A 15,064-nucleotide genomic window follows, 5' to 3' on the forward strand; every position below is an offset into this window, starting at 1 on the left:
AAAACATAATTATTTCTAGGACTGACATTGGATAACATGAAGCACAGATAGTATAGAGGAGTACATACTCAAAGCAACAGGTAATATGCAAGGCAACATAGTGGTGAAGTCTATGGTCCCTAACTCATTAGCGAAGCATCTGAGACCCCCTCCCTACAATACTTCCCTCCTATGTAAAAAGCTTTTTTGAATAATTTGGTTTTGCATCGTTTCCAGAAAGCCAGGAGAGTGGGGGCTCTCCTGACCTCTCCTGACCCCCTCAGGCAGGCCGTTCCACAGGTTAAGGGCCACCACAGAGAGAGCCCATGTGCGGCGTGTGCGGGCTGCTGTTGATTTTGCCCATGTGCAGGGTGGCACCTGCAAGAGACCCTGTTCAGATGAGCGAAGCTGGTTTTCTGGGTCCCCTATCTATGGCAGGAGGCTTCCATCTGGCAACCCTTACTTCCCACTGCTGCTTAGACATATAAATGCATTTTTTCTATTTTGTAGGATCCCTAGAACTTTAAATTCAGTTTTTCTACCTTATTGAAGAGGTTTCTAAATGCAATCTTTTTTCTGTAACAAGGTGGGATTTTTTTCTCAAGAAGCATCTGACACTTTGAAACTACATATGTTATATATCATTGGGTTTTGCAATTTTTTAAAATTCATGGGTTCAAAAAACCTGATACAGAAAACTATTCATACAAGACTGTCAACTTTATCTAGGCTGGGTTTTTTGTTTTGTTTTTTGTTTTACTCATGAGAGCTGCCTCTGATTGGTTTCAGCCCAAGCCCTCAGGGAGAAACCTGGGCCTCTAGTCTACTAAATAACTCTTTTTGGGTGCCTTGGAAAGCAATTTTTCCCCACTTGAAAATTCTGAGAAACACACCAGCTCAAAGAGCATGGTGTTTATTCTGAAGTAAGAAATTATTTGCTTTAAAATTATTTCAATTAACTAACTCAAAAATATAAGACATAGACTACAATCATACAATCATCTAAATCATACTTCTACAGTCATCCACAGTGGATGAATGTAGAAATTATTTGCCAGCCAAACGTGATTTACACAAATTCAGTTCTGGGTGGCAAAATCAGAACTAGGTATGTGAACGCTATTGCTATTTTTGTAGAGTTGATCACTAATTTAAGTGCTTGATACAGAAACTTGTCATAAATCGTGTCCATTATAAATGTAAAGTCTGTAATAATTAGCAAATTCTAGTAACAAGTTTGTCTGATCACGCCACACAAAATGGTGGTGTATATACTCATGAGAAAAATTGTTTTGTGGTAACCTGTAGTTTTAAACAAATGCATTGAACTGGAGTGATTGTCTAGTACAGCAGCTTGTGATGGGATTTGGCAATGGTGAGCGGTAGTTTGTACTTGTCCAGCAGATAGCAACAATTTCCTCACTGAATCCTCATCTCTTCATGTTTCTAGGCTGCCAAAAGAACAGAGATCATTCTCAGCATGGCCTTGAAATAGTTGTACTTCTTAGAATGCACATATGGCAAAATGTTCCCATCCCAGGCATATATTTGAGAACTCCATGTTTCCCTTATAGCATGGAGTTTTGTCTTGTGTGTATTGCATGTTTATCAGTCCAAGTTCAGTTATCAGGATATGAATTTATTTCATAATTTACAGTGCAATCCTAAGGCCCCATCTCATGCCTGCGGCATGAGTGCAGCATCACTCATCTGCTTCTTAAGAACTTTTATGGGAGAGCTGGGCCAGCCAGCCAAGCACAGCAAGGCGCATTCAGGAGTGAATGTGCCATCATTGCCCAGGCAACACCACCAGGATTGACCAGTTGCAGGGTGGCAGCAGTTGACAATGTTGTGAGAGGCAGGGGAAGGTGTAGCCAGTCCTGGGTGCATTTTCCCGTCCCCAGCTCCACACCCCCACCCCAAAATCAGTCTTGCCACACCCCAACAGAGGCACCTGCCCTGAGAGGAGCCCTGCCCAGGGGGGTGGGACACTGACGGTGCAGACAAGGTGCTTGCCCACCCTCAAACATCAGAAACATTGTTTGCTTGCAACCACCACCACTGCCACTGCTGTCCCAAGGAAGATGCATCCCCTCCCTGAAAAGTAAGCACAGAAAGGTTTCAGGACCTGGCAAGGGCCACACTTGCAGCCTGCAGCACTTCAGATCAGCCCCCAGGACCTGGAGAGGCAGGTGAGGGTGGCAAGTTCTTCAATGACAGACAAGAATGCCCATTGGAAACCACACCAGAGGCCAGAAGACTCATTGAAGATGTGAGTGCCAAATGCCCGTGGACTTGCAGTGGCACCATTTGAACACATCGCTGCATTACAAAGATGCGAGGAGAACACGTGTTGTACCTCGAGAGCCATGCTCTGGTCCTGGGGTGATCCCCCCCGTGAGTGGACTGACAGCCTGCAGGACCAGAGAAACTGATCCAGGTCAATCATCCACCCCCCCTGCACACCACATTTCCCAAATCCATCTTTGCCTCTGCAGCCTTGGGGAACTGCTCCCTGGGCTGGACCTGAATGACAACTGAGGAGGATCACCAGGGGCTGGAACAGCCATGCTCCTTGGTCTCCCTGACAAGTTGCGACCTGCCTGCAAGGGAAACAGACACGTGTGGAAAAGGGCCCAGCCGGTCCACGGCCAAGCCCAGTCTGCAACGTTCTGGGAGGGTGTCCATGGTTGAGAGCGGTGGCAGTGGCGGCAGCTTCAGTGTCACAGGTGCAGCCCACAACCAGATGATGCATGACCCTCTGGTGAGAAAGCGGGATGGTCTTATCATGTGAGGGAGAAACTCAAGGGGCTGAGCACCCTCCATCAACAGGAAGTTATGAACACCCAGTCAACCCAACCTGTGGCCGCACTTCCTCCTCTGCCAGAAGGGCCCCCAGCTGAGGGGGTCTGAACAGAGCCCCCAAATGGGTAGCTGGTGGGCCCCCCTCAATGGCTGCATCAAGAGCAGTTTTCTGGGCAACTGCCTCTGGAGCAGGCAGCTGCTACCACCACCCCCTCCACTGGTGAGTGTCACTTGCAGAACCTGAAGTTTGGGAGGGTTCAGGTGAGGAGGGCAGCTGGCACCAGTCAGCGAGCTGAGGTAGCTGCCACCCCAGCTCCTTCTTACCTGTCAATGCTCCCTCGCTCCTTCCCGAGCTGGGACTCTGGAGCCAGATAACCTACAAGGAGACTTGCATGGTTGTTGTTAGTCAGACATTTTGGACAATTTTCTTTTTCCCTTGAGCAAGTGCAAAGTACTCCTTGTTTTCTGCTAAGTCCCCCCAGTGCACTCATGGTCCACCACCATGAGCACCCACTCTTCCACCTTGCACTCTAAGTCCTCATGGCAGGGGGTTGCTGGGCAGAACTTCTGTCCACCTCCCTTCTTACCTGGGTTCATGGGCAGTGTAGGGTGCCTGGGGAGCTGATTGGGTGTGTGGAGGGGGGCTTGGCCACCATGGGGGCGCATGCAGATTAGTCTCCACAGTAGTTGCCATCCTATGCTCCATCAGGCTGCATGGGCGGAGCTGGGCACTAGGAGGGGGGCTGAGTTTTCCTGTTCAACGGGCACCTATGGGCTGTGCCACCTTTTTTCATGGCGTAACTTTCTGCCACTGCAGGGGGCATTCCTGGTCCTGGGGCAGCACAGCTCAACGCCCACCCTGCCCCCTCCAACATCGGTGCAGGAACTTGCACTGTACTTATGCCTCCATCTGGCTGCCAAGCATGGCCACTGGCAGCAGTAGCGCACCTCACCCAGCTGCCAGCGGAGGGTGGGTTACGCCTGTGTAAGTGCAAGTTATGACAGCATAAGCCTTAGTCCTCTCCCTGAGTGCTTTCCACCACCACCTCTCCAGGATTGGGCTGCTTCGGCATCTACAGATGATGCTTTCATAAATCTTTACAGCAGTCATGCCCATATTAGTAATATATGATCTAACATATACCAAAGCATTACCATATAAAGTTCCTTTGCTGGTCAAAAAGTAGCATTTTGAAGATAGTAGTTTTTGCATTTTATTCTTCCAAAAATTGATACATGTCTAATGGGGGGGGGGATGATTTGTGTTTACATTGTGTTAAGAATGAGTAATATACAAAGCTGGAGTTCTCAGAATTCTCAGACAGATAGCTTTTATCTTTATTATATTTATTGTAGTTATTTATTAAGCTGATGAGGGCATTTATAACAATATTCCTAGAAATGTGAAAATGAATAAAATGTATTGTTTGAAAGTTATCACAAGATTTACTTACAGGCTTATAAGAGAGAATTTGACACTTCCAGCAAATCAGAAACTGTTTCTTGAAAATGAAAAGAATATCAAGACAAGTTAAATAGCAAACATAAAATATGAAGATGCTGTTGATGAAGTCTAAATGAAAAAGAATGTTCAGTTTGTCAGGGCTTGCCACAGCTGCCGCTGGGCGTGGCACTGGGCGGTCTGCTCCTGACGTCACAGGGGGGCCAGGGACTCTGCAGGACCCTGCTCTGTGGAAGGAGGGGCGGTATACCTCACCCAGACTCCCTCTCAGTCCACTCGCTGGCCTGCTCAACCTGGCCTGCTTACCCTCTGTGTCCTCCATCTCCTCCTTCCAGAACTCTCCTCCAAGCCTCCACCCTTGCATCCTACTGCTCTCACTCCACATCATCACTCCTCACTCACACCCACCACCGCAGAGCTCTTCCCAGCCACCCTTTATAGGGTTTCCTTTCTCCACCCCGCCCTCCTTCCAGGCTTGTTCCCTGTCCTGACTGGGCCCAGCTGTGCATTCCTCCAGGTGTTTCCCTCCAACCACTAATCCCTCCTGGGCCCTTTTGCCATGCTGGCAGGGTGGGGTTGAGTGCGAGCCATCCCCAGCTGAGGGCTCCTTGGCCTTGCTCACGAGGAGCTGCCCCAGCCAGCCCTTGTGCTATTGGGCTTGCCTGGCCTTGCTCCCGAGGAGCTGCCCCAGCCAGCCTCTGTGCTATTGAGCTTGCCTGGCCTTGCTCACGAGGAGCTGCCCCAGCCAGCCTCTGTGCTGTTGGGCTTGCCTGGCCCTGCTCACGAGGAGCTGCCTTAGCCAGCTTCTGCGCTGCCTGCTCAGCAATGCTGGGCAGGGTTACCCATCTCCTCCCCCAGAATGCCTGTGGCAGCCCCCCCTGGAGAGGCTTGGCTTCTAGCAACTCCTGAGCCAGGCTGCTGTCTTCTAGCCATGGTGTGGCTCTGGGCTGCAGCGGCGGCGTCCTCTCCCTGCCAGGTAAGGGCTCTGCTTGGGTTGCTGCTGCTGCTGCTGGACCCACCTTCTCCCTGCTGTGTCCCTTTCCCTCCGGCCTGCTTAGCCCCCTCTCTTCCCCCTGGAGGGTGGGGCTGGCTGGTTTCTCCTTGCCCCCTCCACCCCTCTGAGGTACTGGCCTTTTGCCCCTTCCCCATGGAGTAGGTAGGTTCTGGCCCTGGTTGCCGGCTTGGGGGGTGGAGTTGCTGCCACCCTTTTGTCCCCTGCTGTTCCCTCTTGTCAAGTCTGGGGGCTGGGGCTCAGACCCCGGACACCCCCCCCCGCTTGGCTTTGAGTTGTGGGGGTCTGGCTCAGTCTCAAACATGCGGGACATATAGTCTGCGTCCACATGCCGTGCCCCCCGGCGGTATTTGATGGTAAATTGGAAGGGTAGAAGGGAGAGGTACCAGCGTAGCACCCTGGGGTTGTGTGCCTTCATGCGATGGAGCCACTGCAGGGGTGCATGGTCCGTCAGCAGTATAAAGGGGTTGTTGGCCAGGTAGTACTGCAGGGCCCCCACCGCCCACTTGACCGCTAGGGCCTCCCGCTCCACCGTGGCATAGCGCTTCTCGGCGGGCTGTAGCTTCCGACTCAGGAAGAGAATCGGGACGTCTGCTCCGTCACGTTCCTGGGTCAGCACAGCCCCGAGGCCGGTGTCCGAAGCGTCTGTGGCCAGTGTGAAGGGCCGGTCAAAGTCCGGGTTCCACAGGGCAGTGGCGTTAGAGAGGGCGGAACGCAGGTCTTTGAAAGCTGCCTCTAGTTCTGGGGTCCACCGGACTTGGTTGGGCAGCCCCTTCCTTAAGCTGTCCGTCAGGGGCGCCGCTCGGGAGGCAAAGTGGGGGATGAACCGCCCATAATACCCCAGCAGTCCTAGGAATCTCCGAACCTGCTTCTTGGTCTTGGGCTGTGGGGCGTCGGCTATTGAGGCCACCTTGTCCGGTGGTGGCCTGACTTGTCCTCCCCCGCCCACGAAGCCCAGGTATTGGAGTTCCTGGAACCCCAGGTGGCTCTTTTTCGGGTTCGCCCTTAGCCCAGCTCGTTGGAGGGCCCTTAAGACGGCCTCCAGGTGTTGGAGGTGGGTGGGCCAGTCGGGGCTGAAGATAATAATATCATCAATGTATGCCATGGCGTACGCCCGGCACTCTCCCAGCACCTGGTCCACCAGCCGCTGAAAGGTGGCCGCCGCCCCATGCAGGCCAAACGGCATCTTCTTGAATTGGAAGAGGCCTTGGGGGGTGGCAAAGGCCGTCTTCTCCCGGTCCTCTAGCCGTACGGGCACCTGCCAGTAGCCCTTTGTTAAGTCCAGGGCCGACAGGTAGCGGGCGGACCCCAGGTGGTCCACCAGCACGTCTGCTCGGGGCATGGGGTAGGCGTCGAACTGGGCCACCTTATTCAGTTCGCGATAGTCAATGCAAAACCGGGTGGTCCCGTCTGGCTTGGGAACCAGGACTATCGGGCTCCTCCAGGCACTCCGTGAGGGTTCGATTACACCCAGCCGGAGCATCTCATTTGTCTCCTTCTCCACTGCCTCCCACCGCTTCCTGGGGATGGGGCGCCAGGTAGCCCGGGCTGTCTGCCCCGGGCTGGTTGGGATGGCATGTTGAATCAGGCTGGTGCTGCCTGGCCTGCGGGAGAAGACCCCGGGAACCCGTGCACAGAGGTCTCGTAGCTGGGCCCGTTGAGCTGGATCAAGCTGGGGGTCCACCTTGGGCGCCTCAAACTCCGGGGCTTCAGAGGTCCACGGCAGCTCACTGTCAGGGAGCTCCAATGGGTCCTCAGCCATGCCACACTCCTCTTCGGGGCGCTCGTGCCACTGCTTCAGGAGGTTCACATGCAGGGTCTTCCGCCGACGTCGGCCGACCCCGCACTGGACTTCATAGGTAGTGGGGCCCAGCACCCTTCGAATCGGGTAGGGGCCCCTCCAAGCGTCCCCTCCCTCTCTGGGAAATACCGAGTGGTGCACCAGGACCTTCTCTCCAGCCTGGAAAGTCCTCATCCGTGCACCCCGGTCGTAGGCGGCTTTCTGCTTCGCCTGGGTGCGAGTCAGTCTGCGGTTCGCCTCGGCTTGGGACTGTTGCACCCGATCACGGAGCTGGCTCACGTACTCCTGTGGGGTGGGCGCAGGGTTGCTGGCCTGGGGCCCCCAGCGTTCTGTCAGCCGGGAGAGCATCCCTCGTGGCTTGCGCCCATATAGCAGCTCGAATGGGCTGAAGCCAGTGGAGGCCTGCGGGGTCTCCCTGAGGGCGAACATGAGCGGGTCGATGTACAGGTCCCACTGGTGAGGCTTGTCCCGTGTCATCTTCTTCAGGGCCTCCTTGACAGTCTGGTTCAGCCGCTCTGCCAAACCATCTGTTTGAGGGTGGTAAGCCGAGGTGAACACCTGCCGGATCCCCAAATTCCGGCAGAGTTGGCGCATGGCTGTGGCACGGAACGGGCCCCCTCGATCCGTCAGGATTTCATCTGGCAGCCCCACCATCGCGAAAAACTTGGACAGGGCCCGGACCACCCCCGGGGTCTGCATGGTTTTCAGCGGGATGACCTCGGGGAACCGCGTGGCATAGTCCACAATCACCAGGGCAAAGCGATGGCCCCGGGGTGTGCGTGGCAGCGGTCCAATGAAGTCCATCGCGATCCGTTGGAAGGGTGTCTCCATGACGGGTAGCGGGGAGAGGGGGGCCTTCGGTGGGCGGCGGGCTGCCACCCGCTGGCAGGTGGGACACGAGCGGCAGTGGGCCTTCACATCTGCATTCACGGAGGGCCAGAAGAACTGTTCAAGGATCTTCTTCAGGGTCTTGTGGTGCCCCAGATGCCCGGCCCACGCATGCTCATGGGCCGTGCGGAGGACTTCGGCCCGGTAGGCCGCCGGCACCAATAGCTGGCGGACCTCCCCCTGGCCACTTGGGGCACGAGCTAGGCGAACCCAAACCCCTCCTTGCTTCTCGATGCGAGGGAGCCGCTGGGACCTCCGTTCATCCCGCACCTGCTCCTCCTCACGAGCGGCTGTCTCTCGCAAGCGCTGCAAGGACTCATCTGCCCCTTGGGCATCGCGGAATGGGCGGTCTGCCGGGGGTCCCGTTGGGTCTTCAACCTGTGGTTCTGCCCCTGGTCTGACAGAGGGACCCTCGCCCGGGTCGTTGGCCTCCTCCACTTGCAGAGCGGTGGCAACTTGAGGGCCTGCCAATTCCCCTGCCGCCTCCAACAGCAGCCCGGCATTCCCGGGGGCGTCTCTTCCCAATTTCTCCGTTGCCTGCTTGAGGAGCCTGAAGAACCCTGGGGCGTCTCTTCCCAGCAGCACTGGCACGGGTAGGTGGGCTACCCGGGCAACTTCCATTTGGTGGCAGACCCCTAGGTACTCTATTGTGATTAGGGCCGTAGGGTACGGCTGGGTGCGGCCCATCACGTCCGTCACCGGGATCCAGCGGTGCACTGGGGTGGCAGCTGGGAGAAGCTGGGGTTTAATTGCTGAGACTGCACTCCCAGAGTCCAATAGGGCTTGTAGGATCAGCCGGCCTATCCTCACGGTGGCGCATAGACTCTGCACCTGCTTGCCAGGCAGTGGGTTATTTTCCCAAACGAAGGCGCAAACCCTTGGCAAGGCCTCTGTGAGCGCGCCGGCTTGCATCTGCGGCTCTGCTGTCAGTGTTAGTTCCGCTGGAGCAGCTGGGTAGGCTGCCTCCAGCCTTCCCCACATCCTATCCTGGCGTTCCTCCAGCCACAGTCCGAGCTCCACTGGGGTGGCGGCCTTGGGAGGCCGCCCCTTGACTGGCGCCTGCGTCGGAACGTCTCTCCCCGTACGGGCCACCAACTTGTCAGGGCTTGCCACAGCTGCCGCTGGGCGTGGCACTGGGCGGTCTGCTCCTGACGTCACAGGGGGGCCAGGGACTCTGCAGGACCCTGCTCTGTGGAAGGAGGGGCGGTATACCTCACCCAGACTCCCTCTCAGTCCACTCGCTGGCCTGCTCAACCTGGCCTGCTTACCCTCTGTGTCCTCCATCTCCTCCTTCCAGAACTCTCCTCCAAGCCTCCACCCTTGCATCCTACTGCTCTCACTCCACATCATCACTCCTCACTCACACCCACCACCGCAGAGCTCTTCCCAGCCACCCTTTATAGGGTTTCCTTTCTCCACCCCGCCCTCCTTCCAGGCTTGTTCCCTCTCCTGACTGGGCCCAGCTGTGCATTCCTCCAGGTGTTTCCCTCCAACCACTAATCCCTCCTGGGCCCTTTTGCCATGCTGGCAGGGTGGGGTTGAGTGCGAGCCATCCCCAGCTGAGGGCTCCTTGGCCTTGCTCACGAGGAGCTGCCCCAGCCAGCCCTTGTGCTATTGGGCTTGCCTGGCCTTGCTCCCGAGGAGCTGCCCCAGCCAGCCTCTGTGCTATTGAGCTTGCCTGGCCCTGCTCACGAGGAGCTGCCTTAGCCAGCTTCTGCGCTGCCTGCTCAGCAATGCTGGGCAGGGTTACCCATCTCCTCCCCCAGAATGCCTGTGGCAGCCCCCCCTGGAGAGGCTTGGCTTCTAGCAACTCCTGAGCCAGGCTGCTGTCTTCTAGCCATGGTGTGGCTCTGGGCTGCAGCGGCGGCGTCCTCTCCCTGCCAGGTAAGGGCTCTGCTTGGGTTGCTGCTGCTGCTGCTGGACCCACCTTCTCCCTGCTGTGTCCCTTTCCCTCCGGCCTGCTTAGCCCCCTCTCTTCCCCCTGGAGGGTGGGGCTGGCTGGTTTCTCCTTGCCCCCTCCACCCCTCTGAGGTACTGGCCTTTTGCCCCTTCCCCATGGAGTAGGTAGGTTCTGGCCCTGGTTGCCGGCTTGGGGGGTGGAGTTGCTGCCACCCTTTTGTCCCCTGCTGTTCCCTCTTGTCAAGTCTGGGGGCTGGGGCTCAGACCCCGGACACAGTTATTTTGAAAAAGCAGGCAACTGAGCTATTTTTGATAATTTTTTGTGTGTTCAATACAAAATACAAATGTGGTGTAACAAAAAATGCCCAAGATCACCTCTGAACCTCAAATGGTAACAGTTCCCATTTCTAAAAGTATTATGTATTGTACAATAATTATAATGCCTGGATAATATTTAGAACATATAGGCATTATTAGTAATACTTTTCCTGGGCCTTATCTTTATATATATGTGTATAGTCAGCAGGTATTGATTCACAAGTAGAGTTAATTAACTTGCATGATACTCAATTTTTGAAGAAACTAAAATATTGATACATTTTTTTCTACTACAGCAATTTTCATAGTTTTAATTTTAATGCATAAGGAAACTATCTCCCACTCCTTAGGCTTTTTACTGGAAGTTTTACAAAAGAAATAAAAACAATAACTGTAAGAAAAATTGATGTTTGGACTATTTGTACAAGTTGCAGAACTTTCAGATAAGCAAATTAGTTGTAACAGTCCTGGTGAAAATTCCTCCCTTTGTTGTCCTATGGAGTTGAAGGAGTTTTTCCTCACTGACATAATAGAATCTGATTTTGTTGCACTTACTGTGCAATACTAAGCAGAGTTACTCCAGTCTAAGCCCACTGAATAAATCTGGTTAGGATTGCACTATTCTAATCTTTTCTACGTTTACTTATTTAGCATTTGGAACTGACTGCTGATATGGTGTAGTTGCTGCAAGTGCAGTCTATGATCTAAGAAGTTCCCACTTTAAATCTCACCTCAGCCATTCAACATTATTTGGGGATAATAATAAAATACTTTGTAAACCGCTCTGAGTGGATGTTGAGTTGTCCTGAAGGGCAGTATATAAATTTAATGGTTTTTTCCCCCAAATTTTATTAGGTGAGAATATTAATACATACAACTTTCAAATAACATCTCAATATCCTTTCCCCCCACCCTTTCCCTCCCCCCCTTTTTCAGGACTTCCAACAGTTTTCCAACCCTATATCTTAATCTATTCCTAATCTATCCCCTATTTCTGTAACTCATTATATCATGTTTACATTCTGCTTTGTTAAACTAAGCCCTATCTGTTAACTTCAGAACTATTATTATTAACTTAAAATCTATTATCTATTACTATCTATTGACTTCAAATATATTTAAGTTTAAGCTAACAAATAAAATATCTACTTTATTAATTTTATTAATTAAATAATATTCCTCTTTAAGTAAAATTGCTCACCTTCAAGGAAAACATGAGCAGAGTGGATTTTTGCAAGAGCTCTCTTGCAAAAATCCACTCCTCTTGAGTTTTCCTTAATGGCAAGCAATTTTACTTTCTCCTGTACGGGAATGCAGATCTCCCCCCTCCCTCCATGTTTACAAGCCAACTTGATGCTACAGCCTTATGCTTGACTCCTAGATGGCAAACAATTTTACTTAAAGAGGAACATTGTTTAAAGCCTGCTTGAGGTTTTCTCCAGGGGCGAAGCAGAGTACAGTGGATAGCTTTCTCCGGTACTGGGATGCAGGTCTCCCTCCCCCCTCCATATTTACAAGCCAACTTGATGTTGCAGCTATATGCTTGTACGTGTAAGCAAATTATGAGCAAAAGGCCGGGGTGTGTGTGAGGAGACCAGCTCCAGCCAGCCAGCACAGCATCAAGCACATTATGGCTGGCAGCCAGCAAGGGCGGGTGTGTGCATGCATGTGCAAGTGGATGTGTGCGCCAAGCCTACAACCACCTCAGCTGCCAAGCCTGAAGCCTCCACTGCCCAAAAATCCCCTGCCCATCCTTGCCAAAGCAATTTTGCCAGGAGCAAGTCTGTCAAATTAACAAAAGTCAGCACTTTGAAAGGAGGGGAATGACGGACAGCAGATGTAGTAACTTTGCAACATTACTACGCGTGCACAATTTTTTAAAAAAAATGACGTGTATTGTGATTCCCCCCGAAAGCCTGAAACTGCACCGATGCTTTCTTTTTCAAAACGGAACACCAAATCAAAGCTGCCTCTGATGGTGTAGAACGCAGGAAAGCCATACCAAGTCCATGTCGATCGGAGCTGAATGGCTGGTATAAAGTGACCATGCATAAAACACCCCTGAGTGCACGCCTGCAGAAATAAGTTGTGGGGCAAAATCTTGTGGTCAGTTTAGCCCCCATACTCAATACCTTACTTTTTTACTGAACTGATGCTCTTCTGTGCATCCCTTAGGGCATCCAATAGCCTGCTTTCCCCCCAGAGCTCTCTTGTGGTTTTGCTTTTACTGCAAGTAGAAACATGCAATGGACTTAGGTAATGAGCAAGCTGATTGATGCCTTAAGATGTGATTCAGAGGAGTCTCGTTTTAGGAGGATGTACCTGGAAGTCCAGGATTCCTATACAGAGGCTTGAAAATCCTATGGGGTTGCCCTAAGTCAGCTGCACCTTGGCAGAACTTAGCAACTCCACCACCAGCTACTGAACCAGTATGCTGAAAATGGAGGTGGCATAGTGGTGGGTGAGAGGCTGCTCTGTGCCTTGTTCTACTAATGCAGAATTGTATCCTTGTATTTTGTTTTTAGTTGTTTTCAATTGTTATATGATGATATGTTGTGGAAATGGTTTAACCATGCCGTTATGAGGATTGCATCAAGCCCAGCACTGCAGTTATAAATATGTACTCAGCAGCATATTCTCTCTCTCTTTCTCTGTCTCTCTCCCATGCTGCTCGCCCCCACCCCTATCCTCTTATCTGTGGTTCAAGGGAGCATGGTGTTAACTGCGCAAATTGTGCTAATAAATTATGGTTGAGTGGCATAAAGTGCTGATGTAAAGTTCTGAGAAATGCTAATAAGAAACTTAAAGGTTCTTTAATTCAGTAGATAAAAGCATTCAAAGAATATGCCTTAATGCTGTTGAGAGAAAGTACATGTTTCTGATAATGGAGGTAATTTACTCATAAGACTAGATTTACAAACAGCAGGGTATCTCCTAAAAATATGTCTTCACTCAATAAAAGTGATAACATAATGAGGAGGGGTGTGCGTAACAGAAAAAATTAGCCAAAAATACACACAGGGATTGCTGGTTTGGCTCATTGAAGTGGCTGCCAGAATGATGAACCAGATCTGGGGAACTAAATTTCAGTGAGTTCTTCCCACTACAAAGTATGTGTGGGAGGCATTGGGCTCACCTTGCAGGGCAGCATCTGGTTTTCCTGAACAGTCACTAACCAGATCCCAAGGAGAGAGAGCCCTTGTGTCAGGGTCCCCAACCTTTTTGAGCCTGTGAGTACATTTGGAATTCTGACACAGTGTGGTGGGTGCAGCAACAAAATGGCTGCTATAGTTTACCTTCAGTCACACAGTGAAGATCCTTGCGCTGTGGAAGCAGTTTCTGCCAAAGCAATTTTTTTTAAAAAAAATCTGCACAGCCAATCAATACTCCAATCAGAAGCCATGCTTTGCAAAAACACCTCCACTTTCTAAAACACTTGGCAGATACCAGGAAAGGTGGCGGCAGGTACAAATGTGCCCATGGGCACCATGTTAGGGACCCCTTCCTTACATTATTACTTAACTTGCTTGGTGGGAAGGGGGAGTAATTACAGTGCACAGGAATGCATCTCCCCCCCATCCCATAGCTACCTGTGAAATGGCATTATCTCCCTGCCAACCAGGTCTTCACAAGGGGAAACCCCTCTCCTCCCCTCCAATCACCTTTGAAAATGTTTGGGAGACTTCAATCATGTCCTGCAATTCTAAAGACACTTCCCTGGGAATACACATTATTGAATAACATCTAAATAGACTTGTTTAGGATTGCTTCCATAGTCTTTCAGGGCTCTCTCTTTTTCTGTGTCAAATGGCAAATGTGTACCTACTCTACCCTTTCAGAAACAATCATAATAAATAATCAGAATAAAACTGCAAAGAACAAGGAAACATATCAGCAACAGGAGAATGCAAAGGTAGTAAGTTATTGGCACTGTAGAAAAAGAGAAAAGTGAACATAAAGTAGGATTTATTGTCGAAGGCTTTCACAGCCAGAGAACGTTAGTAGTTGTAGATTTTCTGGGCTGTATGGCTGTGGTCTTGGCATTGTAGTTCCTGATGTTTCGCCAGCAGCTGTGACTGGCATCTTCAGAGGTGTAGCACTGAAAGACAGAATTCTCTCAGTGTCAGTGTCTGGAGAAAATGTTAGCATGTAATTTATATCTATTCAGGAAGGTGGGTTTGGGCTGAGTCATCTCAGCTTCACTGTATCCTGAAGAGGTTCTTCTGCATGTGGATTGGTGGTTGATATGCTAATCTTATACGTAGGGCTATTGTAAGATGTCAGTGTTTTTTTAGTCTGGTGTTTTTCAGGACTGGAAACCAGGATTGTTTTTAATGTCGCTTTCCACGACTGGAAAGCAGATTGTTTTTAATGTCGCTGTGCTGCACTGATTGGAGTGCTCTCCTTGGGAGCACCCTGTTGTCCCACCCACTGACACTCACCTGTGGATTGTTGTTTTGTGTGTGTGTTACTGTGTGTGAGGAAAAACTCAGTGGATCAGTGGTTTAGACTGGGGGAGACTAATGGTTGATGTTGTTATTGGTTCTCCAATAAAAAATTGAAAGAACAAGCTAACTATAAATTGAGATTCTATTCATTTATTTACATATAAATAAATAAAATCTCAATTTATAGTTAGCTTGTTCCAACACACACACACACACACACACACACATGTTATGGCTAGACATGAGCACAAACAGAAAAAAATGAGCATGGTGTTCGTTGTTCATTGCCATCCACGAACAATGAACAACAAACACTGACGAACATGATCCTGTCACTAACATGTTCGTTGTTCGTGGGGGCCAGCAGGCTCTCCTCCAGCCATCATCCAAAATCCCTATTGCACCACTCCCAGAAACCCTACCTGAGCAGGCAGCAGAAAATGTACCAATAA

General features: G+C 51.1%; 1 protein-coding gene across 1 annotated transcript in view; it reads left to right on the plus strand.

The window, feature by feature from the left end:
* The window catches only part of SLC35F3 (solute carrier family 35 member F3), a 95,487-nt gene that overhangs the window by 25,258 nt on the left and 55,165 nt on the right, over positions 1-15,064 (plus strand). The gene's annotated exons all lie outside the window — the stretch shown is intronic.

Source organism: Eublepharis macularius, chromosome 1 (assembly GCF_028583425.1).
Source record: "Eublepharis macularius isolate TG4126 chromosome 1, MPM_Emac_v1.0, whole genome shotgun sequence".
Taxonomy (NCBI): domain Eukaryota; kingdom Metazoa; phylum Chordata; class Lepidosauria; order Squamata; family Eublepharidae; genus Eublepharis; species Eublepharis macularius.